General features: G+C 42.4%; 1 protein-coding gene across 4 annotated transcripts in view; it reads right to left on the reverse strand.

Annotated features, from left to right (window-relative positions):
• Positions 1-25,514, reverse strand: part of Nr3c2 (nuclear receptor subfamily 3 group C member 2) — a 348,267-nt gene that overhangs the window by 60,978 nt on the left and 261,775 nt on the right. The window lies entirely within an intron of this gene.

Below are 25,514 nucleotides of genomic sequence, written 5' to 3' on the forward strand. Positions count from 1 at the left end.
TTTTGCTTTTGATATATGGCACAGGTCTCCCCTTCTACCCAAAGAACCCTGCAGACATTTGCAGAATGACTTGAACCTCTTCCTGTTCTCAAAACAGAGAGGAGAGTTCACAGAAAAGGACACTAAATTGTATTGCCGATACAAATGGGGCCCACAACAAAAATAAAAATAGAAGAAATAAATGGAATGCTTAATACCAAGCAGGTTCTAAATGGCTTGCACAAAAAACCCCAATTTAACAATTATTTTGGGAAGTGATTATTATGATTCTCATTTTAGAATAGCACTTCTGAGTTTGTCCAATCACAGGAAATGGTGTTTGGAGGGACAGCAATTGCTTCAAATGCTAACATCTTGGGATCTGGCAGAGGCGAATGCAAAGGTAACTAGGTAGCAAAAGAAAGCTCAGAAGAACCAAGCTGAGCTGATGGCTGTGCTAATTACTAATTTTACAATTATAACACTTTCAATTCATTTAGAACTTCTACATGAACCAGAGATAGCTTCTCCTTAATCAGAACATGCATCCCAGCTTTCCCGGACCCTGAACACAGAACAGGCCTGTGCCACACTAGTAAACATGATGTATGGATAATCATTTACATTTACAGTTATAGCTACTAATATTTATCTTGTTCACCACAGAAAAAATGACAATTCAGCTAAAAGTGAAGCCATCATCCAAGAACAGGCTTATCACATCTGTTACATGGCCTTTAACTGATGAGACTGGGATAACAGAAGACCAAGAGAGCAGGGTCTATGTCGATGTCTGTGGCCCATGTTACCACCAAAGGCTGTAAGACGTTCATAGTCTGGGCTGCTGTCTGTGGCCCTGTTGATGTCTGTGGACTGAGCTAAGTTCACCGTGCCCCTCACCAGCTATGGCATCCAGGTGAGCCGGCTCTGTCCCTCACCTGGACAGTGCAGGAAGCTGGCCCTGGTAGCATGGGGACAGGAGAGCTGGCCTTGATGGCATGCGCCTGGGAGAACTGACCCCCACCCCTTGCCTGGGAAGCATGAGAAAGTTGGCAGGCTGACCAATTCAGCTACCACTCAGGCTCAGATCCAGGCTTTGAGTTGATCCCACCCCAACATCCACCTCATCTATGAACTGCTGGCGTGTGTGAAGGGGATGGCTCTACAGATCCAAACCTGCAGGATCTCCATGACACAGGGCAACAACAGGATATCAGCGAGGAGTCTGGTGAGAATCCAGTATTGATGGTATAACAGAAGCCAGAAGCCTTGAACCAGACCAACAATCCATTGCAATGAGCATTTATAAGCAAAGACGCGTAGACAAAAGCATACACTGTGAGACACACCATGACACGCTGCAGCTTCCACGGTGAGATGTTTTTACATTTTTAATTTTAATTTTTAAAAATGTCTTGTTTTCTTTTGGGAGGAGGTTGCAAGGGCTGAGGGTGGATACGAAGGGACTGGGAGATGAGTGGGACTGGGGTGCACAGTGTTAAAGTCGCAAGTCGTCATTTATTAACAGACTCCGACTGTTGGTAGAGGATCCGAGGCAGGAGATTCTGACTCCGACTTTCAGCACCATTTGAATGAGGACTGGTCTCTTATCCACATGCTGCTGACCCAGTAGTGGAGGTAATCAGGATGCTTCAAGGTGATGTGTGAATGAAAACACACAAGAATGTATCAGAAAAGTGACTGGCCAACCAGATCCATAGAAAAACTGAACAGCTAAATAATCGCAAATGCCAGGTCCTTCAGAGCAGTCACTGGTCCTTTGGGAGATCAGGTTCCTAAGGCTTCTGAGACATAGAAACTTTTCTGAGCTTCAGGTTGCTTACTTGAAACACGGTGGGGAGGGCTCTGTGAGAGGTCCGATTCAAAAGATAAGGGAGAGAACATGTAGTGTGGCCCACATCACGTAGATCTCTGGCTTCCATACATATGTGCACTGATGTGTGCACATACCTGTGCACGTGTGCACAAATATTCTAGACACTGTGTGGTACTACACATCTACAGTCTCAGAATTTCAGAGGTGGTGGCAAGAGAACCAGTTTTAATACAAGGCCAGTCTGGGCATCAGAGTAATTTCAAGGCTAAGCTGGACAGTAGGGAGATACTGTCTCCAACAGTAGAAAACAAAACCAGGAATGAGCTCATTAAGGTTTGCTTGTGGTTCCTAAGATGAGACTCTGATGGATGCTGGGCAGATTCTGACTGACAGAAACAGTGATGGCTGATGCTTTCATGTCTTATTAAAACAATATTTGCTTGAAAATTAAGTGTCAAGTGTACAGTTGTTTAATATCCAGGTCTATTTTGTTGTGTTGATTTCTCCTGTCTGATTTCAGATCAGTGTCATGAGTGAGTATCATAGAATAGTGACTGTCTTCTCCAGTCTGTCACCCGTAGCATGAGTACACAGGTTTCAGCACTGCATCTAGCATTTCACTGAACTTCATGTAGTGCTTTGTAAACACACCAGGATGCTTGGCACTGAGAGATAGTCCATATTTGCCAACAGTTTTAGGCTATTTATGTCCTCGGGGTGTGGATTCTTCAGCCACATGCATGCATGTGTGCAGCATCTCTCTGAAAGCCCAGGGAACGTGGGGAAGATATCTTACATTCTTACGATATCATCCTGTGTACCATGCTGATAACAAGTGAACTCTTGACAAATATTTATTGAATATTCTTGTTTCATTTTAAACATTAATTTCACAGTGTATCAACACATGAAGCCTCAGTTTATGTCTCTGTACAAAATGTAGACAAACTTCTGAGATTTTTAGATAAAATTTTTGAGTCACTAATTATTCCTAAGAAAAATTTCTACTGTGTAATGATCCGTTTGTGAACTTACTACACTTAAAAATCAAAATAATGAGTTACAGTTATTGAGCATCCAGTGTCTGGACACAGTTCAGCAGACTTGTATATTTCCAGAAATCCAGTGTTCACCAGGCCCCACCTGGGACTATTATTATTGCTGACATTTTTTTTTTCAGGTGAAAAAGTTGAGGTGCTGAAGGAGGCTTCCAGAGCTAGCAAAGCACAGAGAGAACATTTGCGTCCAGCCATGACCCCGACTCTCACTTCCGTGCTGCGTGGTCTCTCTTCTAATCCTCCTCTTTATCATCTTATTATCATTTTTAATGCTTTAGGAGGGGCACCAGCTTCAAATCCAAGTAGGTAATTAAGATGTCTGCTAATTACATAGGGACAGCTTTAGCTAAAGAACCTCAGTGAGCATGATTCTCCTATTCAAAGTGAACCTGGCTATTTGCATAGGGTTCCTTCTTAAATTCTGTAGAATTAGCAGTCAGTGGGCTTGGGAACTCAGAGTCACAGGTGGTCAGAGCCACACTCCTCCTGCCAGCAACAGCAACGCACTCATTCTCTCTTTCTCCCTCCCTCCCCCTCCCCCGTGTGTTTCATACACATGGATGTAAATGTCTCTCACCCCCACTCAGGTTCACTTGAAAGAGGAATTTCATTTATCCATATTGGATTTTACAAAATGCAGTGCGTGCTCAGGGGTTGCTCTCCGGTACCAAGGCCTTACTGGTAATATCTTAGCACCTTCTATCTCCTGGCTCAGCTAGCAATCAGAACTCCATAGATTCTTTCCACGAGATCTGGCAATGGGAGGTCCTGCTTCCGTCCTTGACCAATAATCAGAACATCAAACTGGAAGCACCTTTGTGGTACTCCACAAAGACTGGGACTACTTCCCGGTGTGACATGATATCCTCTTTGGTTTATTCAACCTCTGAAGGATACGAGAACCCTGAGTACCCTTCAGACAGAAGCCTAGGTTGCCTCAGTGATGGCTCCTGAGAAGAGAATCCATTCTTTTCTACCATCACCTCCAGTGAGGTGCTGGCATACACAGATTCTCCAAGTACCTTATCACTTCTGCTTTCTTCCGTGATAGAAATTGGGATCTCTTGAAAATTAAGGGCTTGACAGAAGATATTAGAGATGCTGTCTGTATAGGATTATTATTATTATCATCATCATTATTATTATTGCCATTGTTGTTGTTACAATTGGTTCATAGGCCAAGTGTAATTGTATCCCACAGGGCAGTAGCAGTACTTCTACTCCTTGAATATTGATTTCAGCCAAACAAACGTGATTATGCTTTTGGTGCAAGACTTCATTTTCTTTTAGTCACAAGGGGAGGAATGCAAAGTCAGGGAGAATGACGCACTTCTCAGTCACATCATCAAAAGAAGAAATGTCCCCTTTTTACAGATGACAGTAATTGGTTCTACAGCAAAACCATCCTAATGTGTACTAATAAGGCAAAAAAGAATCTGAATGTTCATAAGGGAATGCACACTAATTGGATGGAGGTGAGGGGCTGAGGGTAGGTTGCCTTCGTGAATAAATAATTAGCTTTTCCATGGAAAATGAAGAAGTGGCATTTCTTAATTGTTTATAAATACTCCTGCAATGGTTAAGAATGTTGAAGATGGCATTAAAAAGAATCTGTACGTATTTTCAGATCCTTCTACATAATTAACAAAGTGCTACAAGATATTGATTTTACAGGACACGTGCTATGGCAAAGGCACACTCAACTTCTGACTAATTTGTAAGAAACGCTGAATTAATGCATCTCCCACTACAGTTTCAGGTGTGTAAAGCTACCCATAGATAACATTACTGGCATAATCAATACTATTTTATTGCTATTGTCATATTTACTAATTACTTAGCAAATAACTAATACTTACTCACTGCATAAGAAGTACTATTTTCCAAGCAATCAATTGTTTATGGCAAAATCTTAGCCCTGACAAGAGAGAACTATTTTGAGAAAGCTGAGTTGGAAAATTGATTAAGTTTATACAAACTGCTTGGGTTGAGTTTTGGGTAAAGGTACCAAAACATATTTGAAGAAAAAGACAATGGCAGACAGCTGTTTTATCTCTGCACAGGGTTAACCCTTCCTGTTCCATCTGTTCAATTGTCGCCGAGCCTCCATTGGCTTGTGATTTGGAAGTGGACTAGGCCACATTCCTGCAGGAGATACATTGCTTATCAGTAGAGTAGAGTCCTTCAGAGCAGAAGTCAGAGCAAGTGGCGAGGCTGGAAGGAGCGAAAGGCAGTAAGCACGGGGCTTTAGAGTGCACACAACAAGGTTCTGGATCATTGCTTCCCTCTAGGAGGTGCCTACATGCTATCCCCTGGTCTGGACATTACCATTTTGATGGTATTTTATTTCCTTGCTACACCTTTTTTCTCATTCTTTTTTATTTTTAATATTAGTCAGAATCAGGAATATGCATAAACACAAATACGTGCATGGGGAAGGCTCCATCTTGGACTTGGGGTTTTAAAGGAGAGCTGATGTGTCTTTAGTGCAGCCAGGTTGAGGACTGTACTAGGAAGAGCCATGAAATACAGAGGAATACCCTCCTGTGCTCTCCTGCATGCAATGGGGAGATAGCCAGGACTGTCTTCGGCTGAAACTTTGGCTCTCTTTTTGAACAGGGTGGGGGGAGGGACAGTTTTGACAGCAGGATGGAACCTGCCCTCTAATTCTCAAGTTGCTTATGACACTTTGGACCAATGTCTGTGGAGGGTGTGGTGATTTTCTGGTCCAGGTGACAATTCCTGATAGTCACCTGTGTTGAACAACCTTGGGACACCATCTGAAAAGTCTCCAGGACAACACTGAAAGTCTCCAGGAATCCATGTGTCGGAGAGGAGAGGAGGCAGGGCCGTATCCATGTGCTCTGAGGAGGGCTGAGGAGAAGCCTAGAGGTTTACTTTCATCTGTGTGCCTCCCTGCCACTCCCAATCAGTACTTTGAAAACTTTAAGGGACGTTTTTAACCATGATGACCACCTATTTTCTCTTTTCACTGAGGATTAGGTAAGATCCAAAGGCTTTAAAAGACCAAAGAAGGGATTTAGCCCAGACAACAGAACCTCCTCTGAGCATCCTGGAATGTGTTATGGACAGTCTAGAATTTGCTGCCAGCAAGAACATACAATGTTGCTTTCTAAACACACTGAGGTCCTGGCGGCAGGCGTCCTGTTACTCAAGTGCGGCTCAGCTGTAAGGTAGAAACCAGTGATGGAATGAGTTTTGGAGATTTGGAACCCTGTTGTGGAAGTCAGGAAAACCCTCTGATGTACATTCCAGTCTTACAACGATGTTAAAGGAGCTGGCTGCTGGGTTCAAATTTGTCTGAAACACAGAAATAAGCTGCTTACGATCACGAGTGTGATAAGACATCATCTGAGTGATATCATTTAAAAAGACACCAAAAGGGCAAATAACTGCGACTTTAGAATGCTTGAAAGAATTTTCAGTGTTATGAAGACAAACCCTGACTACTTCCCTCCAACCCCATCTCTTGCCTGACACATTAAAAGAGTGGTCTGCACATTTCAAGGCACAATGCTGTTGACTCATCTTCATAAAATACTGTCTTCCCTTTTCCTAATCCTAACAGTACATGCATGAGTTGGGAGGTGATAAAGAGTAACCGAGGAGCAAGGCAAGTTCGCCTTTAATCTCCACCCAGAACCCAGGAGGTAGGTGCTGTGCTCCCATTGTTTAGAGGGTAAAGTGATTGGTAGAAGGACTGAACACAGCATACTAACATCCTGCTGTATAGATGGAAGGATGTGACTGGTAAAGACCTGGAACTTCCAGACTGCCTCTGCAGCAGACATCTGACCCCAGGGCTCAGAGCTCTGCTGTCTACAAGGTCACAATTGGTTCGCATTAATGACAGATGAATGTGTTAATTAGAAGGCCTGTGGCCACCCCAACCAGTTCAGTGCCTGTTTTCTAATCCCTAGGGAATCGCCCCCCACCCCCCCAACCACACACTGGGGTTGCTGAGATGGGCAATGCTCCTGATTATGTCACCCTCAATGCAATTGGAAGAGAGCTCTACAAAGGTAGGAAGCAAATCTGCTAGTTTAAGGTCTCAAATTCATCAGAGGAGGAATCCACGCTTCGCTAAGAATCAAAGCCCAAAAGCAACACTGCACTACATCACTGGGTTCTTTGAACACACATTTTAAAATCAAATTAACAATAGTATTCAGAAAATATAAACATCGATCTCCACAAATCCTATTCCCAAGGGATCACTATGTAGAGGACATGCTTGCAAAATCTTTTAGTAGTCTTATAATACTAATCTAAGAGGAGAAAAACTATGTGTGGGTGGAATATACCTATAATCTTAACAATTGAGAGACTGATGCAGGAGGATGGCCAGCTTGGGCTACAAAGTGTGTTCAGGGCTAGCTGGGACTACATAGTGAGTTCAAGGCAAACCTTGGCTACAGAGTAAGATTTTCAAAAAGCAGAAGCACAAACAATTATAATAGTAACTTAGAAACACTAGCACCCTACTAGCCATGGCCATTCAGAAAAAGACTCCGTCTTCAAAGGGCAAATTCTTTAGCAGCTGCAGCAGTTGCCTTCTTGGCACACACATGAGCACAGGATTTATTACATGGAGCAGATCTCATTGGTATGCCAGGTAAATAGTCTAATTAAGAATGGTTTATGAAGAAGCAGTACTATTGTGACAAAGTTGCAGAGGTGAACAGGGTATGAGAATGAGGCAGGACGCAGTGACCTGGAAACGACTGCAGTGCTCAGCTTAATGGGCTGTGCCATGGGCTTTGCCCTCACAAGTCCTCAGGATCCCAGGTGAGCTCAGGCTGGGCAGGATGAAGCAGAAGTGAGACGGGACTAGGTAGAAAGTCTAGTATGGCTTTGTCCAAAACTGCTCACACACACGGGCAGCAAACTTGGTGAGACCTACTTTACGTAAATAAAATATGTGACGCATTTGTAGTTCAGTGGCAGAAAGTATGTTTACTATGTAGGAGACCCTGGATTCCAGAAGGTTTCGCTGACAGAGGAGAAAGAGTGCTACACAGCAAGTGGCATGATCTTTATAAAGGGTTCAGTGCAGGTTCCTTAGGTAAGTCACAGGATCATTGCTAACCCAGTGCATGGGCGTTTCTTGCATCTCACTTGCAAATTCTCCTCTCATGTTCTTCTGAGCCCCAACTGCTACTTTACCTCAGTCATCTCCATGTTTCTTGAATAGCATCCAGGGGCTTTAAATCGTGGCACACACCAGAAAATTCTGAGGTGCTCAAGAAAGCTGTCTAACTCCAACCTATTCAGATTTTTGAAAAAAAGACTGCATGGTTTATATGAATAAGAAATGAAAGCTAGGAGCTGGAACGATAGCTCGGTGGCTAAGGGCACTTGCTGCTACTGCAAAGGACTCCCCTGTAGTTCCCAGAATCTGCATTGTAGACTACAACGATCTATAATTCCAGCCACAGTGGACCCGATGCCTTCTTCTGAACGCTATATGTGTATGTATATATACATACATATGGGTAAAGCATACACACACAAAATGAAAATAAATCTTAAAAGGTAAGAGAAATTAAAATTATCAATGGAGGAGAACATACACAAACTGAAAGTTTTATTTCCAATGTTCATTTTCTTGAAAAAAGTTCTTCTTAGTTTGGCCTTATTTCGGTAAAACAATTACTCATAACTTTATCCCTGCAATTCAAATTATTTTTTTTCAAGAACAATTATTTGGAAGCATGTTTTACAGAAAAACAAAACAAAACTAAACAAAAAATCAGCACATGGCTAGAAGTTCCCAGGGTGCCACTCAAGTTAGGGGGAGGATGAAACATATCATCATATTATAAGTAATCTTTTACATTATTTACAGGAAAAGTAAACTGAGCAAGTTTCACTGGATTATTTTGTGATCAAATCAGGCATGACTATTATTGACTAATATTAATAAATACATATAAACAATATTAATAATATTAGCAATATTAACACCACTACTACTACTATTATTATAAAAATAATTTAAACCATTCAAGAGAAATAGGACTGGAAAGGCCAGGTAACCTAACAGAAATTATCAATGAATAAAAAACATCATGACTGGAACTACGTAGAGAATAGAATCTGTTCCTGAGTTGTTGCTCAGCCGAAGAAGCCAGCTAGCATGTGAAAATCTTCTCAGGACACACTAACTCTAGTATGCCAGAGGACCAGGGAGGCACATAGTGAGGAGTTCCCAGGGTGCCACTCACGCTAGGGGGAGGATTAAGCAGGCCCGAGAAAAGGATAAACCAGTGTCAAGGTTTACAGCTTCTAAAATAAGTACGATTCCACATTTCAGTCCTATGACATTATCAGAATAAGTCTAAATTGAGAATTAATAGTAGTCAATGATGCATATAGTTGAAAAAAAAGGTTATTTTTCTAGATTGGGTTCTCTTCAGGATACTGGTAGACTTGGTCTGAACACTCCCAGATTGAGTGGAGCTGGACCAAACTGGCCTGTTTTGAAGCATTGAAATGGCAACCTGCAGTGACTCCTGGGCTCAGGGGTCAGTCCGGCAGATCTGGAGAGGGGAGAGGCGAGCAGCTGGGAGAAGCACCAGGCCCACACAGGCCTGCCCTGCCCAGCTGTTTATAAGGCTCACTTCTATTCTGTCCTTTGGTCTTCTGCCACAGTGTAAATTCCAGAGCACTGGAGACTCTCTCGAAACCAGTTCAAGAACAAAAGCTCCTTTAAGACACTACTCCTTCTGTCTTCATTTCAAAAGTATTCTTCACATTAAAGCCATTTAGCCAAAACAGACAAATAAACAGTAACCTCTTTCCCTTCAACAAAACAAACAAACAAACAAACAAACAAACAAACAAAAACATAGGAAACCCAGAACAACAGAAAAACAAGGTGCGGAGAAAGTTCTTTCAGAGCCAGATACTCAAACACAGGAGATGGTGTCCCAGGCACTGAGGGAGTAGGTGGCTGCGGGAGTGGGTGATTGAAGCTGTGAAGCTGAGCTGCCCAGAGGACTTCCAGAAGGAAAAGTAGGTCTCTCTGAAAGCATTTGTTGGAGGATCTCAGTTCACTTTTGAAACAGTGTAAGCAATTCATTTAAAAACTCTAAAGTCCTTTCAGTAAACAATTAAAGTGATGTTGCATTCACAGTAAGGGAAAACCCAGACTTTGTGTTTTTTTTTTTTTTCCCCAGCAGCTCGCCTCCACCCTTCTTCCCTCATGTTTGCTTCTGTTCCCAAGCAAGGCTTCCCTTCACATCAAAGCCGGCTGGAACTTAGTGATTGCCACACATGTAACTTATCTGAAAATGTATCGGTGGATTCCAGGGCTGCCACTGTCAGTGTCTGAAGAAGGCCTTTCTGGTGTGACAGGATGGACTGTCACCCCACGGTTGGAAGGACCTTGAAGGTTACTAAGTGTCAGGTCTTCATTGATGACTTGGATAAAGAGCAGTTTCATGTTACAGTTTTCAAATGAATTCAGGTTACACTGGGCGAAACACTAGTGTTAATCCTCAATATAATCTTTAACCTCCATATTAAAATGGGGATATTAGAAAAACCTGTAACTTTCTCTTAGAGAATTCCTAGTCTTTAATGTCTGCCTCTTGGACCCACAGTTAGTGTTAGAAATCCCACTAAGCACAATGTCCCTTCACATGGAGATAAAGACCATGTGACCATGCCCATATCAACGATGGACTCTTTCCTCTTCGTCTCTCAGTTCTGACACAAGACTTTGTTTAGGCATTTTGCTGTGTGGAATACGGTCCTCGGTGATTAAGTGCTTGCTGAAAACTATAGGAAAGACAGGGCAGGCAAACAAATGAATCAATGTTTTCCTCTGTGTCTCGAACCAGGTAGATTTCTTCACCTGATCTCTGCAGTCCTGTTCCTAACAAAACTTTTTCAGAGGAACAAAGCAGGGCTGTTTGGTTTCATCTTCAGCCCCAGAGTAGGCTTGTCTCCCTGGAAAACAACTTTCAGCCAAGGCTCAACCCAGCCTTCTGAACAAAAACAGGCCAGTGTCCTCCACAAAGGCAATGGATGGAAAAACCAAGTGCCTGGCAGGGTTGGGGTAAGGGGCTGATTATCCAAACAGAATCCCACACTGTAAGATACAGTTTCTCCAGAATTACAGCAGGAGGATGCTGAAGTTGGAGGCTAATGAGCTCCAGGACTCTTGGACAGATGGTCGTTAGGTCATCAGCATTTCTATGAGACCAAAATGTCCCTTGCGTATGTATATAGGATCCCAGTGCTCTGATAACAAGATACCTATGAACAGGCCTTGATATACCACCCAGTAACTGACACATATCATTCTCTGATTTATATTTCAAGAAGATGTCTAATACCTACAACCAAAATACTATGCATTATAGCCAATACTTGAGTAAGGAAAACAGATGCAATGTTCTCTGTGAGTCAGAGCCAGTCAACTATTAAGACACAAATATTCCATCTTTCCAAGTACCAAACAGCATTTGACAGACGGATCTCATATCCCTACAAATGCCCTCATGGTATTACCTCTGGAAGTTACTAGTTTACATTATTTAAATTACAACTGCTTTGTAGAATAGCCACTCAAATGATTCATTCTCTGTATTATCAGCTATATATAGTTAGCTCACTGGCTCTCTCTCTCTCCCCCACCCCTTCCCTCTCCTTCTCCCTCTCTCTCCCTTCTAGGTTCCTGTGCTTAGAATAAAAACAAAGTTTAATTTTGTATCCACAGGGAGCCACTACAAAAGAATTCTTATGCATACACAGAGGTGACATTAACCAAAGATTGAGAAAATGACAAATTCTGGGAAAACACCATAGGGTACTCTATTTAGGTACTTGGGGCAGGAGGAGATAAACATCACAGTGCTTTCTGTTCTTCATCCACAACTACATTTTAATTTATTTTCTTCCAAGACATGTTGGTTAAGAGCCCTTCTTGGGCTTCATAAAGGCAACAGTGTCTAACCAGAAGCTCCTGGTGACTGATGGAAGAGCCTGGAGACCCTGGAAACAGAGATGACCTCCCAACCTGTCCAACTCTGGCCCCAGGTCATCATTGGGAAGACCCAGGGGTGAATTCTCCATGCAGTCTTGGGCTTCCCAAGGTCCACATATCAGAAGTGGAGTTTGGGGGCTTCCCATTCTTAAATCTGCACTTGGCCATTTACTGTTTTCTTACAAGTGAAACTGAGAACTACCAAACTAGACAGGTTGAAAAAAAACAGAGGGAACGAGAGAGAGAGAGAGGGAGGGGAGAGAGAGAGAGAGAGAGAGAGAGAGAGAGAGAGAGAGAGAGAGAGAGAGAGAGAGAGAGAGAGAGAGAGAGAAGGTGAGAGGAAAGAGAAGGTGGGAAGGAGGAAGAAAAGAAAGGAGGAACATTTAACAATTTAACACTTTGGTCTCCTCCATTCCACTGTCATCCAGACTGGATAATTCATGGCTATAGGGACAATTCTGTGTCACAGAATGTTCAGCATCAGACTTAGTTCTTTACCCACGAGATGCCAGTACCACCCCAGCCACCAGCTGTGACAACTAGAAAGGTTCCAGGCCATCCAATGTCCATTCTGGAAGAAAAGCACCCGTGGTGGAGAGCCAGTGATCTACACTAAGAATGTCCTTACAACTAGAAGAGAGAGCGGTCAGAAGAGGAAATCCCAGGACCACATAGACAGCAAGCAGGTGAAGACTGACAGGAGAAGGTAATTCCTCTCCCATCCATAGCTTTCTAACTCAGGTGTCCTACACTGGAAACTGAACTGTACAAAAAATCCTCAGTTTCAAAATCTAGGGTTTTTCACACAAAATCTAGCAGTGCTAGCTTGTTTTCTTCATGACAACAAATACCCAGAGTTAAGAAGTAGCCACTTACTCCACTAGGGGCTGGATGAGCTGTGCTTCATAGACAGGTGAGCTTTTACCAACTTCCCTAGAGAAGCCAGGAGTGTTGCAAATAGCAGAAGAACCTATTGTTACATGGAACGTACTATTTTTTCAGTGATCCAGCTTGTTATGTGGGACACAGACACACAAAAAAAGGACTAACAAAATCTGCAAGCCACCTGGGTACACACACAGCCCCTGGAAAGAGTCTCTGAGTTTACAGTAATTATATCATCAAGTTTACAACTGGCAAGCCAGTCAAGTGGCCACCACACCCAAAGGGTGTGTGCATGGTCCGACAAGTGCATATCCTGTACGTGGTCACCCTCATAAAAAACCTGAGTAATGGTGAATTTCAACATTCAGCCTCACATTAAATTTCAGTTGAGCTTTATGCAATAGGCCTCTTTACCAGCCATCTATTAAAGAGATTATTTGTTCCTGTGAAGGAACAGGGCCTCCCCACTCTTTCCTCCAGATGTGTGGTAGCTCTTTTCCCCAGGATCAACTTCCTGTTGCCACTGACTGGGGGTAACAGATCCACACCCCTGAATTTATAGATGATTAAAAGATTTCTCATCTTCCAAAGGAGCACGTCCTATCCTACCCCAAGACTGACTGCCCTGGGTCTGGCCAGCCTCAGTGTATGACTACAAATGGCCCCCTCATGAAGATATGGCAAGGTCACATCATCCTGTGTGCAGTCTCACACTCTTGTATGATCCCTACCCACAGGTTTTGGTGGAGATTTCTAAGTGGCCCTCAAGCCTAGGCAGATGTGTGTGCCCATTACTACTCTACTCTTGGTTGGCCACTGAGTCTCAGGCTGAGGACTTCTCTTAGTTTTGAATCCTGCAAATACAGGTGATCTTTCCCAGCTGAACCCTGCTCTTCCCCAGTTGGGGCCTGGATGACAACTGCATGGCGTAGGGAGTCATCTGCCCCACCTAGCTCCTCAGCGCACCATTGGCTACTCCTGTAGCTTGCTTTTCTTTGACCTTTTTTGCTGTTTTTGTCTTTGAGGCAGGAGTTCATGATGTAGCCCTGGCTGGCCTGCAACTACTACATAGAGCAGGCTGGCCTTGGCCTAGCATTGCCCACTGGCCTCAGCCTGTGCTGGCGTTACAGGGCCTGTGCTGGAGTTACAGCCACCCTGCCTGACCTTCTCTTGTCTTTATTTTTCACATTTACTTTATTTGCGGGGAGAGGTTTAACTTACCTGCTTTCATTTTAAGTTATCCACCATAACTTTTCTCTTTGAACTTAATGTTTAACCAAAACCTGTCAGACCAGGCTGGAATTCCCAGTTTAGCAGCACCAACTGTCTTAAATGCTGTTCCTCCATGTGGGTGACAGAAACTATAGCAAATAAGCAATATGGTGATGGCCAACATCACCCGAAACTCCTCGTTTAGGAAGAAGAATGTGAATTCACTTCTGAGGTGTATTACCACTGAAGACATTTCCAGATTATTCTAACATGACTAGTAGGCCCAGACACAGACTTTTTGGAAAGAGTAATTTCCTCTAGAGCAGTGATTCTCAGCCTTCCTAATGCTGCAACCCTTTAATAATACAGTTCCTGATGCTGTGGTGACCCCAACCATATATTTATCTTCATTGCTACTTCATAGCTGTAATTTTGGCACTGTTATGAACCATAATGTAAATATTTGTGTTTTCCAGTGGTCTTAGGTGTCCTATGAAAGGGTTGATAAACCCCCAAAGGGGTCACAACATACAGGTTCAAAACTGTAAAGGGAAAGAAAATATTTTCATCACAGAACACTGATAAAGGAGTACTTTTGGGATCTGTTATAGAATTAGTTTATATTATCATTATTATTATATCATATTTTATATATTTATATGGTGTGTAGTATATTTATATCAGTTATATTAGTTATATTATTATTAGTTAAATAATTAATTAATAATTTAACTAATTGGTCTGCTCACTCACACAGTAGCATTTATTATTAAGCACATACTGCACCAAAGTGCTTTAGAACTAAAGAGAAGCGAGCACAGATGTGAAGGACCAGAATCAGGAAAGCACCCCGAAGTCAACATAGAGACATGTTTTAGTGGGAAATGGCTATGAAAAACTGTGTGGAGCAGAATAATCATCTCTGTTATGGTTTGAATATGGAATGTCCTCACAGGCTCATGTTTTAAATGCTTGTTCCCCAGTGGGTGGCACGGTCTTGGGAGGCTAAGGAGCTTTTAGCAGGTAGGACCTGGCTAGCAGAAGATCACTACTTTCTTTGAAGACTGCACCAGGCTCCTGGTTCCTGCTGTAGTCTCTCTGAGTCCTGAACTGCAGTGTTCTGAGCAGCTCTGGATCACCCTATGTTGCCATAAACTGTGAGCTCTGTGCTGTGCTTTCCCTACCATAATGGGCCAAAACTCCTTGTAAGCATGAGTAAATATATCGTTCCTCCTTATCCCACCAAGGGTTTCACTTGCAGCAGCACAGAAGGAACTAATATGGTACTTGAAGACACTTCCCCCTGACCCCCAGAACCCAAGAAGCACACATGGCAACTGAACCGATCACAGGCCAAAAAGTGTAGACAGCTCTTAGGAATTGGGGAAGGCAAACAAGTGGATTCTCTTCTCCAGACTCTTCAGTGGAACCTAGCTGCTGATGCACAGACAAGCTCAGTAAGAGCCATTTTAGGCTTCTAATGGGTATATTTATAAAACAAAATAAATTCTTGCCCAATTTTATTTAAACCAGTAAACTGGTTATTGTTAATCTTGTTACTGTTAATATTATGGCAATAGAAGTAAATATACATAGGCATCCAGATACCTTACTCTTGGCCTGCTTATGCATCTGGTACAAATGAAAGGCCCATGCTGGAACTGACAGAGATGACTCTATCCCTCAAGCCATCCATATTACCTTAGCAGAAACAGCTGCTGACAGTGGAGAAGAAAACACAAGTGCTGGAGAAGGTCCTGCCTGTGTGGAAGGTCCAGAGGGCTGGTGACAGGATTAGGGTCATCCTCAAAGGTGACTCCGAGCCCCACAGAGGAAGGGTGGGGACAGGGTGTTTTAGGGATAAAAACAAACCAGCAATGTGCTCAGTCTGGGAAATCCATTCATTTTAAATCTGAATCCAGATTTTAATGAATCTTCATTTAATGAATCTTCAGATTTCATTAAAAGAAAAGTAAATCAAATAATTGGAGGAAAAATTGCAAAGTAAATCTTCGAGTCAGTCAACAAGCAGAGGCTCGTTTTACATTTCCTTTTGTTTTGGATCTTGTTTTTAGCTCCAGAGTATTTTAGACAAGTATCTTAGCCACAGAAGGATTTTCTCCTGCTTTGCTTATAAACTCGCTGTAAGCGAACTGTTCTGTGAACCATAACATTTGAAAAAGCATCATGACTGAAGGAATGACCCTCCAGAGACTGCCCCACATGGGGATCCATCCCATAAATAACCACCAAACCCAAACACTATTGCAGATGCCAACAAGAGACTGCTGACAGGAGCCTGATATAGCTATCTCCTGAGAGGCTCTGCCAGTGCCTGGAAAATACAAAAGTGGATGCTCACAGTCATCCATTGGACAGAGCATGGAGTCCCCAATGAAGGAGCTAGAGAAATACCCAGGGAGCTGAAGGGGTCTGTAGCTCTATAGGAGGAACAACAATATGAACTAACCGGTACCCCCAGAGCTCCTTGGGACTAAACTACCAAGCAAAGAAAACACATGGTGGAACTTGTGGCTCTAGCTGCAAATGTAGCAGAGGATGGCCTAGTCCATGGGAGGATAGATCTTTGGTCTTGGGAAGGTTCTATGCCACAGTATAGGGGAATGCCAGGGCCAAGAAGAGTGAATGGGTGGGTTGGGGAGCAGAGCCAAGGGGGGAGGAGATAGGGGATTTTCGGAGAGGAAAATAGGAAAGGGGATAACATTTGAAATGTAAATAGAGAAAATATCTAATTAAAAAACAAGAAAGAAAGAAAGAAAGAAAGAAAGAAAGAAAGAAAGAAAGAAAGAAAGAAAGAAAGAACAACAACAAAAGAAAAAGCGTCATGAGGTGACTCAGCCATCTCTGCCTAGGACTGATGGAAAAGTGGATCAAGGGGTCACTTCCTGGAGAACAAACAGCACAGAGACTTATGTAGGTACCGAGGACTGCACTAGCAGAACAGCTATTCCTTTGTATCCTACTGTGACAGGCAGGGCAAGGGTAGGGATGGGGTCATCTCTATGCCTGTGGCTTTCTTGCCTCTTGTGGTATAGATGCTTCCATGTGTCCAGGAGTTAGGGTGAGGGCAGATAGGCAATGAGGCAGTTCAAGGCAGCACCGCCATGCTGGGCCCTTATCACCTTGTAGACTACAGACTCAATCAGGGCCTTTCTCTCCCATAGCTTTTTTGTTTTCAAATCTACATTTTAGAATTACGAGCTGTTTGTTTGTTTATTTGTTTGTTTGTTTGTTTGGAGGGTGTGTGTGTGTGTGTGTGTGTGTGTGTGTGTGTGTGTGTGTCAGACGACAGCTATGTGGAGACACTGCTTTCATGAAGGTCTTGAGGATGGAATTAGGCTTAGGCCAAGAGGCCTGGGCCATCTTGAGGGCCCTCTCCTGTACCTTCCCTCACCTTGTCTCCCTCCTCAGGCTGACTTGCTAAGGTCGCTCTTTCCATGTTCCTTTTCTGAGGATTCGAAGCCCACCTTCATCGCTGAAAATGAGCAACCAATGCATGTTTGTAGCATTTAGGTGAAAAGTTTAGCAGACCCATAAAGATCTCATTTACCGGGGCACAACACTGTCTAGCATGTCTGCTAACATGTCTCTTTGGAAGACTGCATTAGAGTGGCAAGGAAAACATGAATATATTGATGTAAAATATTATGTCCAGGGACTTTTCCAAGTGCCCATCATTGTCATCAGCAGACCTTTCTGCTAGAGCCTCTTTTATTAGCTCTGCTAGTTCAGCCTTTAAGGAACTCTGTGTCTAGTGGTAAATTGTTCCTTTTCAATCATCAAAGCAAGCGCTCAGCAAACATTGTGCCCACTCCATCCTTACTCCCCCAGACATCACAATGAATACAATACGTTACAATGAACGATTTCCACTGTTATTAATGTGCATTGACTTTGCATTTTAGTGGGGGTGCAGCTTTATGTGCGTACAGTGATCGCACATAACCCCTCTTCCCACCCTGCCTCCTTCCTCAATGTCTAGCAGCCATTATTCTTCTTTCCTCGTGAGAATGTGTGATGTCTGTCTTCCTGTGTCTGCCTTACCTCACTTAACTATAAGGCCTTTCAGCTTCGCCATTTGGTTGCAAATGGAAAGATTTTATTCTGCTTTATGGTCGAAGGATATTCCATTGTGTACATGGACCACCCTTTCTTTGTTCATTCTTGTGTTGATGAGCAGCCAAGCTGCCTCCATAGCTTAGATATTCAGAGCAGCTCTTCAGTAATCACTACCTTGCAGGTATCTCTTTGGTATGCTGACTTCATTTAATTTGGATAGGTACCATTGGGTGAAAGTGAGATCTCCTGGACATATGGCAGAAATATCTATCTATCTATCTATCTATCTATCTATCTATCTATCTATCTATCTATCTATCTATCACCTATTTATATATCAATTACCTAGTTATCATTAATCTAACATCTACCTACCTATGTATATCTACCTAACCTATGTATCTATCTATGTATCTATCTATGCATCATCTATATGTCTGTCTGTCTGTCTGTCTGTCTGTCTGTCTTGGGAGATTCTAATTTCAGTTCTTTGAGGAACCTTCATAATGTTCATTATAGTGGTCGTACAAATTTATATTCCCATCAGCAGTGTTTAAAAGATCATATCTTTGCCAGAATTTTTAAATAGCCCATTTACTAGGATACTAGTTGTGGATTTGGTCTAATTGCACGAGAATCCATCATAAGATGCTGAGGTTCCCTGCCCCCCGTTGGTTTTGATTGGTAAATAAAATTGTTGGCAGCCCATGACTGGGCAGGGAGACAGAGGCAGGACTTTAGTATTCATGGGCAAGGGGACCACTGAAAGAGGAAGGAGGAGGTATAACTGCCATGGAAAGGAGTAAGGTCCAGGCCTGAGAAGTGCAGGAGAGATCATATCGGTCATGTAAGAACTGGGGAAGAGTAGCGTCCCCTCCTCCCCCACCCCACATTTGGTCTATGGCAGCAAAGATGGAATATAGATTTTAGTAAGTAATAACTCAGGCATATTGGAGGGTAGAGTGTGTTAGTCGCAAGGAGGTTTGGAAGTGGCCTAGCCATCGAGCTGATTAAGGCATATTAAAATATAATGCTGTGTGTGTTTGTGTGTGTGTAGTGTGTGTTTCATTCAGGAACTCAGAACATTGGGATGAACAGTAAGGAATGCATGCCACCACTGCCACCAGGTCGATTAGAGCAGAGCTTCATGGGTTTCAGTCACACTAGTTACCACACGTTGGTTCTGATCTGCATTCTCATCCTGGCTAATGGTGCTCAGTGCTTTTCCATATATTTGTTGCTTCCTTGAACTGCTTCTTTTGAGGTATCTGTTCAAAGGGCTTTCCCTTCCGAAAATTAGATCACTTGTTTTTCTGTTGTTGTTAAATTGTTTGAGCTCTAGATAGCAACCCTCTGTCGGATGAACAGTTGGCAAATACCTTCTGCTTTATGTGGGTTGACCTATTTGTGATGGAGAAGCTTACACTTTGCCTTTTAGTAACATCTTTTTAAAATCATTTATTTATTTTATGTATATGAGTACACTGTATACATGCCAGAAGAGGGAATCAGATCCCATTACAGCTGAGTGTGAGCCACCATGTGGTTGTTGGGAATTTTACTCAGGATCTCTGGAAGAGCAGCCAGTGGTCTTAACCGCTGAGCCATCTCTCCAGCCCCTTTTAGTAATACCTTAATTTCAATGAGCTGCTGCACTGATAAGAACATTTTCCTGTACATATATAATGTTAGGGATGTCCCTGCACACTTACTTGTCACTTTTCTCTTGTCACCACCCCCATATTAGTTTCATTTGTTCTTCTGCAGTCTGCCACTATTTTCAAGACATATACACACACAATTTCATCCACCTATACAAAATCTAGGTTCCACAAATGAGAGCAAGCATGTGGTAATGGTCTTTATAGACTGATTAAATGTGCTTAATATGCTTATGTCAGCTGCATACACTGTCTTGCAAATTCTACAACTGTAGGAATGTTCCATTGTGTGTAAACTAACATACCATTCCTTATCTGTTCCTCCACTGATGGGCAGCCCAGCTTACATGAAAAGTGCAGCTATATACAACAATGTGCAGGGTCCTCTGGCATGCTGACTTAGAATATTTTCCATAAATATCTAGGAGTGATTGTAGCTGAACCCTGTGGTTGTAGCTGAGCCCTATGGTAGGCTGCCTTTAGCTTTTTCAGGGACCTCTCTGATGCTTTCCAGAGTGGTTGAGTTCCTTCACATTTCCAACAGTCTATTGTATAAAGACTCCCTTTTGTCTATACTCTGGATAGCACTTGTTTTCTTTTTTTTTTTAAGATTTATTTATTTATTATATGTAAGTACACTGTAGCTGTCTTCAGACACTCCAGAAGAGGGCGCCAGATCTTGTTACAGATGGTTGTGAGCCACCATGTGGTTGCTGGGATTTGAACTCTGGACCTTTGGAAGAGCAGTCGGGTGCTCTTACCCACTGAGCCATCTCACCAGCCCAGCACTTGTTTTCTTAATGACTGCCATTTTGATGGGGCTGAGAGAAAATCTCACACTCTTTCTCAGATGGCCAATGATACTGCACATTTTTGTGTTAGCTGATCATTTGTACTACACATTTTGAGATATGTCTGTTAATTTCATTAGCTCACTTACTAACCGCAGTTTGGCTTGTTATTTCATATATTAATCTTATGCCATATGCACAGTTAGCAAACTATTTTTCTTATTCTGTGGGCTGTGTCTTTACTTGACTGTCTTCTTTGATGGTCATAAGCTCTTTAACTTCATGGGATCCCATTTGTCCTGGTTGACATCATTTCCTAAGTGGTCAGAGTCCCTTTAAGAAAGTTCTCGTCTATGCTTGTATCTTGTGGGGTTTTTTTTTTCACCTTGTTCTTTCAACTTAGGTCTTATATTAAAGCCTTTGATACATCTGGCTATGCTATGTGACAGGGTGAGTGATCTGGAACTAGTTGCAGTGTTCTACATGGCACTATCCATTTTTTTTTTTGATATTTGTTGAAGAAGTTGTCTTTTTTCCTATGTATATTTTTGGTGTCTTTGCCGAAACTCAGGTGGATGGATCCCTTGCTTGGGTGTCTGCTCTTGTATTGATATCATGACATTTTGGTGACAGAGACTCTGTAGGATAGATAGCTTTTAGGCACAGCAAGACCTCGACCACGGTTCTTCTTGCTCAGGATTGCTTTGGTTGCCTTTAAATTTGTTTGCTTCTTCGTGAATGTTGAGACCATTGTACATATTTTTCTGTCTTGGTGAAGAAAGGTATTGGAAGTTCAAAGAGAATGGCGCTGGATCTGCAGATTGCTTTTAGTAGTATATCCACTTCCCAATGGTCATTACTCTAATCCAATGTCCTTTTCAATGTATTCATCCAGTGTTTTAAAGTTTTCATTGCAGGGGCCTTTAGTTCTTTGGTTAGGTTTATTCCAAGGTATTTTCTTCTCAAGGCAACTACGAATAAAATTATTTTCCTGATTCCTTTCTCAGCATGTTCTGTATTGGTCCACATGGCCACTGACTTTCCTCTGTTCAGTCTGCATCCCCTGCTTAAAGGGCTCATCAGTTCTAGGGGTGCTGAGGTGAAATCTCTAAGGTCACATATTCTGCATCACACCACCTGCAAATAAGGATACTCTGACTTCTTCCTTTCCCATTATTTATAAAATAAAATAAACCCATTTTATTTTACTCTGTTATTTCTCTAGTTAAGATCAAGCACTACATTGCATAAGAGTAAAGAAAGCTGACACCCTTGTCAGGTTAGATTTTCACAGAAATGACTTGAGTTTTTCCCATATAGCGCAAGGTTGACTGTGGGTCCATCATTATCAGTGTGCTGCATTTTTCTAGTTTCTTCAGAGCTGGTACACATGTAATGATACTGAGGTCTGTTAATGGCCTGCTCTGCATCTGTTGAGATGACTATGTGATTTTGGTCCTGAGTCTTATTCATTTTGAATGTTGCACTATCCCCGAATCTCTAAAAGGGAGCCCACTTGATCATGGTGGATGATATTTTTGTTGTGCTCTTAAGTTCATGTTCCACATACTTCTTATAAGTTTTATATCTATAGCCATCAGTCAGACTGAAGCACAGTTTCTTTAGTATGTGCACCTGTGTGTGCGCGCGCGAGCTGTGTGTGCATGTGTGTGTATGTGTTCCCTTGTGTGTTTGGGATAGGGTCGTACTGGATGCATGGAGAGAGTAGGTAGCATTCATTCGCTTCCCACCTTCTGGAACTGTTGGGGAAGTATTGCTGTTATCTCTTTAGAGGTCAGGTACGACTGAGCAGTGAATCCGTTTGGCCTAAGCACTTGCACTTGGGAGATTATTTTATTATTTTATTTTATTAGTTTTTAATTTGCTGATTCCATCTCATTGCTTGTTATCAATCTGCTTAAGCTATTTTCTTCATGCCAGACTTTGTCAGGTCCTATCAATCTAAAAATTCATCCATATCTCTCAGACTTTCCAATTTAGCAGAATATACATTTTAAAGTATATCCTGATGGTTTTCCTGAATTTTCTTGATATCTTTTATCATGTATCTGGCTTAGTTAGGCTATCTATTGCTGTGATAAGACACCATGACATAAAAGCCAGTTGGAAGGGAAAGGGTTTATTTGGCTTATTCTTCATGTCAAAGTCCATCACTGAAGAATTCAGGACAGGAACTCAAGGAGGGCAGGAACCGGGAGGCAGAAGCTGATGCAGAGGCCATGGAGGGTGCTGCTTACTGGCTTGCTCCTGGGTGGTTCAGCCTGCTTTCATTTAGGACCTAGAACTCAGGACCACCAGTCCAGAGTGGGCAGCACCCACAATGGGCTGGGGGCCCTCCCCATCAATCACTGATTGAGGAAATGCTTTACAGGTTTGTCTGCAGCCTAGGACCTATGGAGGCATTTTCTTAATTGAAGTTCCATCCTCTCAGATGCCTTTAACTTGTATCAGGTTAACATAAAACTATCCAGTAAAGTCTCTATAAGCAAGCAAGCAAGCAAGCAAGCAAGCAAGCAAGCAAGCAAACAAAAAACTTTATTATGAAATCTTATTTTAAGGTTTATCATAAAAAGTTACAAATTAAAAACCCAAATGCTAAAACTAACTAGATCTAAAGACAGTACAACTCAGGACCCACCCCACCCCCTACTGTTAGAGAAGCCATCAGAACCGAAGCTGTGGATCAGCCTGGATCTTATACTTTCACTAATGACTATATTTTTATATTTTCATGCTCTTAACGGATGAGCTATCTCTACATCACTGCTTCTTGTTTTTTTTTAAATTATCTATCTTGAACATTTTTAACTCCAAAATGAGGCCACCATTGATTTTTTTCCATGAAGTATAAAAACTATTAATTTTGTCAAGTGCTTATTATAAATGGATACCCTTTTGCCTTTAAATGTATGGATAAATTAAAGATAAGCAGATAAAAATTAGAGTATTGGAAAATTTCTGTAATTTAATGATGACCATAATGAGATGACTGCTATTGTTAAGAACCTCAACTGAAACATGTCTGCTACACCCTGATGCTACCTCATAGTTCTCTTGAAAATCTTGGATCAAGTTCTTCCTGTCCCATGTGGTCATGCTTTCTACTGAAGAGCCCTGTAAGAGACCAGAGGCTTGGGTAAGGAACAAGAGGAAAGCTACAGTAGTCATTTCTGTCTGTCAGTGCACCAGGAGACCAGCACCATGAAAGCCCTGCTGGGCAATGGCCTTCACTGCTCAGTACCTTCTCTTGGCGACTTTGAGCACAGGCCTCAGGAGAGGAGCAGAGGGGAGGCATGAGCTAGGAAGGTGCAGTGGACTTCACGAATACAGGCAACAGGGTGGGAGGAAAGGACCAATGGGTGGGAAGCAAAACAAGAGTCCAAGAGAGCAAAGGCTGCTGTGTGTTCAGTGAGGTGCAATGCTTCACAGACTGGGTGCAAGCACAGCTGTTCTCATAGCAGAACTGCTGAGTGCAGTCACAGTTGGTCTCATAGCAGAACTGCTGAGTGCAGTCACAATTTGTCTCATAGCAGAACTGCTCCGTCTGAGAGCCGTCAAAGCGTGGTGCTGTGAACAACACCAAGGACCTCTCCACTGTTCGGGCAGAGCCAGAAAACACGTGCTTTGTTGTTTTTAACAAAATCTCAAACATTTGGTTTTGCCAATAAGGACTTGGGCCAGATGCTGGGGTGGAAGCCTGCTAGCTCAGAGAGACAGAGAAAGCACCCAGCTGACCTTCCTCCTCAGCTGACTCCCCTAAAGGCAAAGATCAGCCCTCCTTCATCTCAAAAGCCCTTCCAACTGAATGTCCCTCCCTTTCCCTTCCTGTGCGTCTCTTATCCATCCTCCTGACGTCCTCTCACTCTCTGTTTTGTTCCTATGTTCACTTCCTGTCATGGTTGCTTTTCCTGCCTCTTGACCTATTTGACTTTATTTAATCATGTTTGCAATAAGCAGAAAGCTCTTGGATTAAAGGTATGTATTAAGGCTAAACCTCACCACAACTGGAAACAGGTTTTTTTCCAGTAAATAACACAGTCTCAGGGTTCACAATAGTGATCAAATATCCTTCCATAGTATGTGTTCCTGAAACAGCAGCACATATGTAAAAAATGTACCCCCCCACCAGCCACAAGATACCTCTCCCCTCTGTCTGTGTCCAGTGTCTGTGTCCCCTCCTTCAGTCATAAAACAACCTTTCCTTCTGTGTCCAGTGTCTATGTAGCCCCCCATCAGCTATACTCCGTTCTTTTGTCTTCTATTTCAATCTCATGGGCTTCCCCAGAAGGATGTGATGGTTTTAGGCATCCATGATTGGCTAAAAATTGTGAACGCCTTGCTTTCTTTAAAGTGTTCATATCACTAACAACAGGGAGAGAACGAACAGCAATGGAGCCATGAGCCCACTTTATAACATTCCCTCCTGTCCCTCCATAGAAGCTCTAATCCCAGAATAAAGAAGATGTAATCCCAGAATTAAAAAGATGTAATCCCAGAATAAAGAAGTCGAAATAATTTAGATGATCCTTATTAGTTTTTTTCATATTAGTTATGTTCTTACAGAAAACAGTTAATGGTGTTCTGAACAGCCACACTCATAATTCTATTGTGCAAATAATACTGTAGTGTGAGTCTGATTTTGTGCATTTCCTCAGCCTCTTTCTTTCTTTATTCCTCCCTCCTTCCCTACTTCCAAGGCAGAGGTGACTTTGGAATATGGTCAGGAGCACCCGGAAAAACTGACTCCAAAGTAACTTGGACCTTTCTTCCCGAGTCACCATAATTAGGAAAATGTTTTCCAAGTAGTGTGTGGTGCCTGGGCAATCGCCTTAGCCTGAGCAGGCATTAAACAGCCCAGAGGGCACAGATTATGAAACTGGCACACATCTGAAAAGGACTCAACTTACTCCACATTTTAAATTATACAACTTGCTCCACATTAAAGGTTAAATGTCCCACTATCTTTTTGTAACA

The sequence above is a fragment of the Mus caroli genome, unplaced genomic scaffold (genome assembly GCF_978045245.1).
Source record: "Mus caroli unplaced genomic scaffold, Mus_caroli_1 scaffold_10, whole genome shotgun sequence".
NCBI classification, from domain to species: Eukaryota; Metazoa; Chordata; class Mammalia; order Rodentia; family Muridae; genus Mus; species Mus caroli.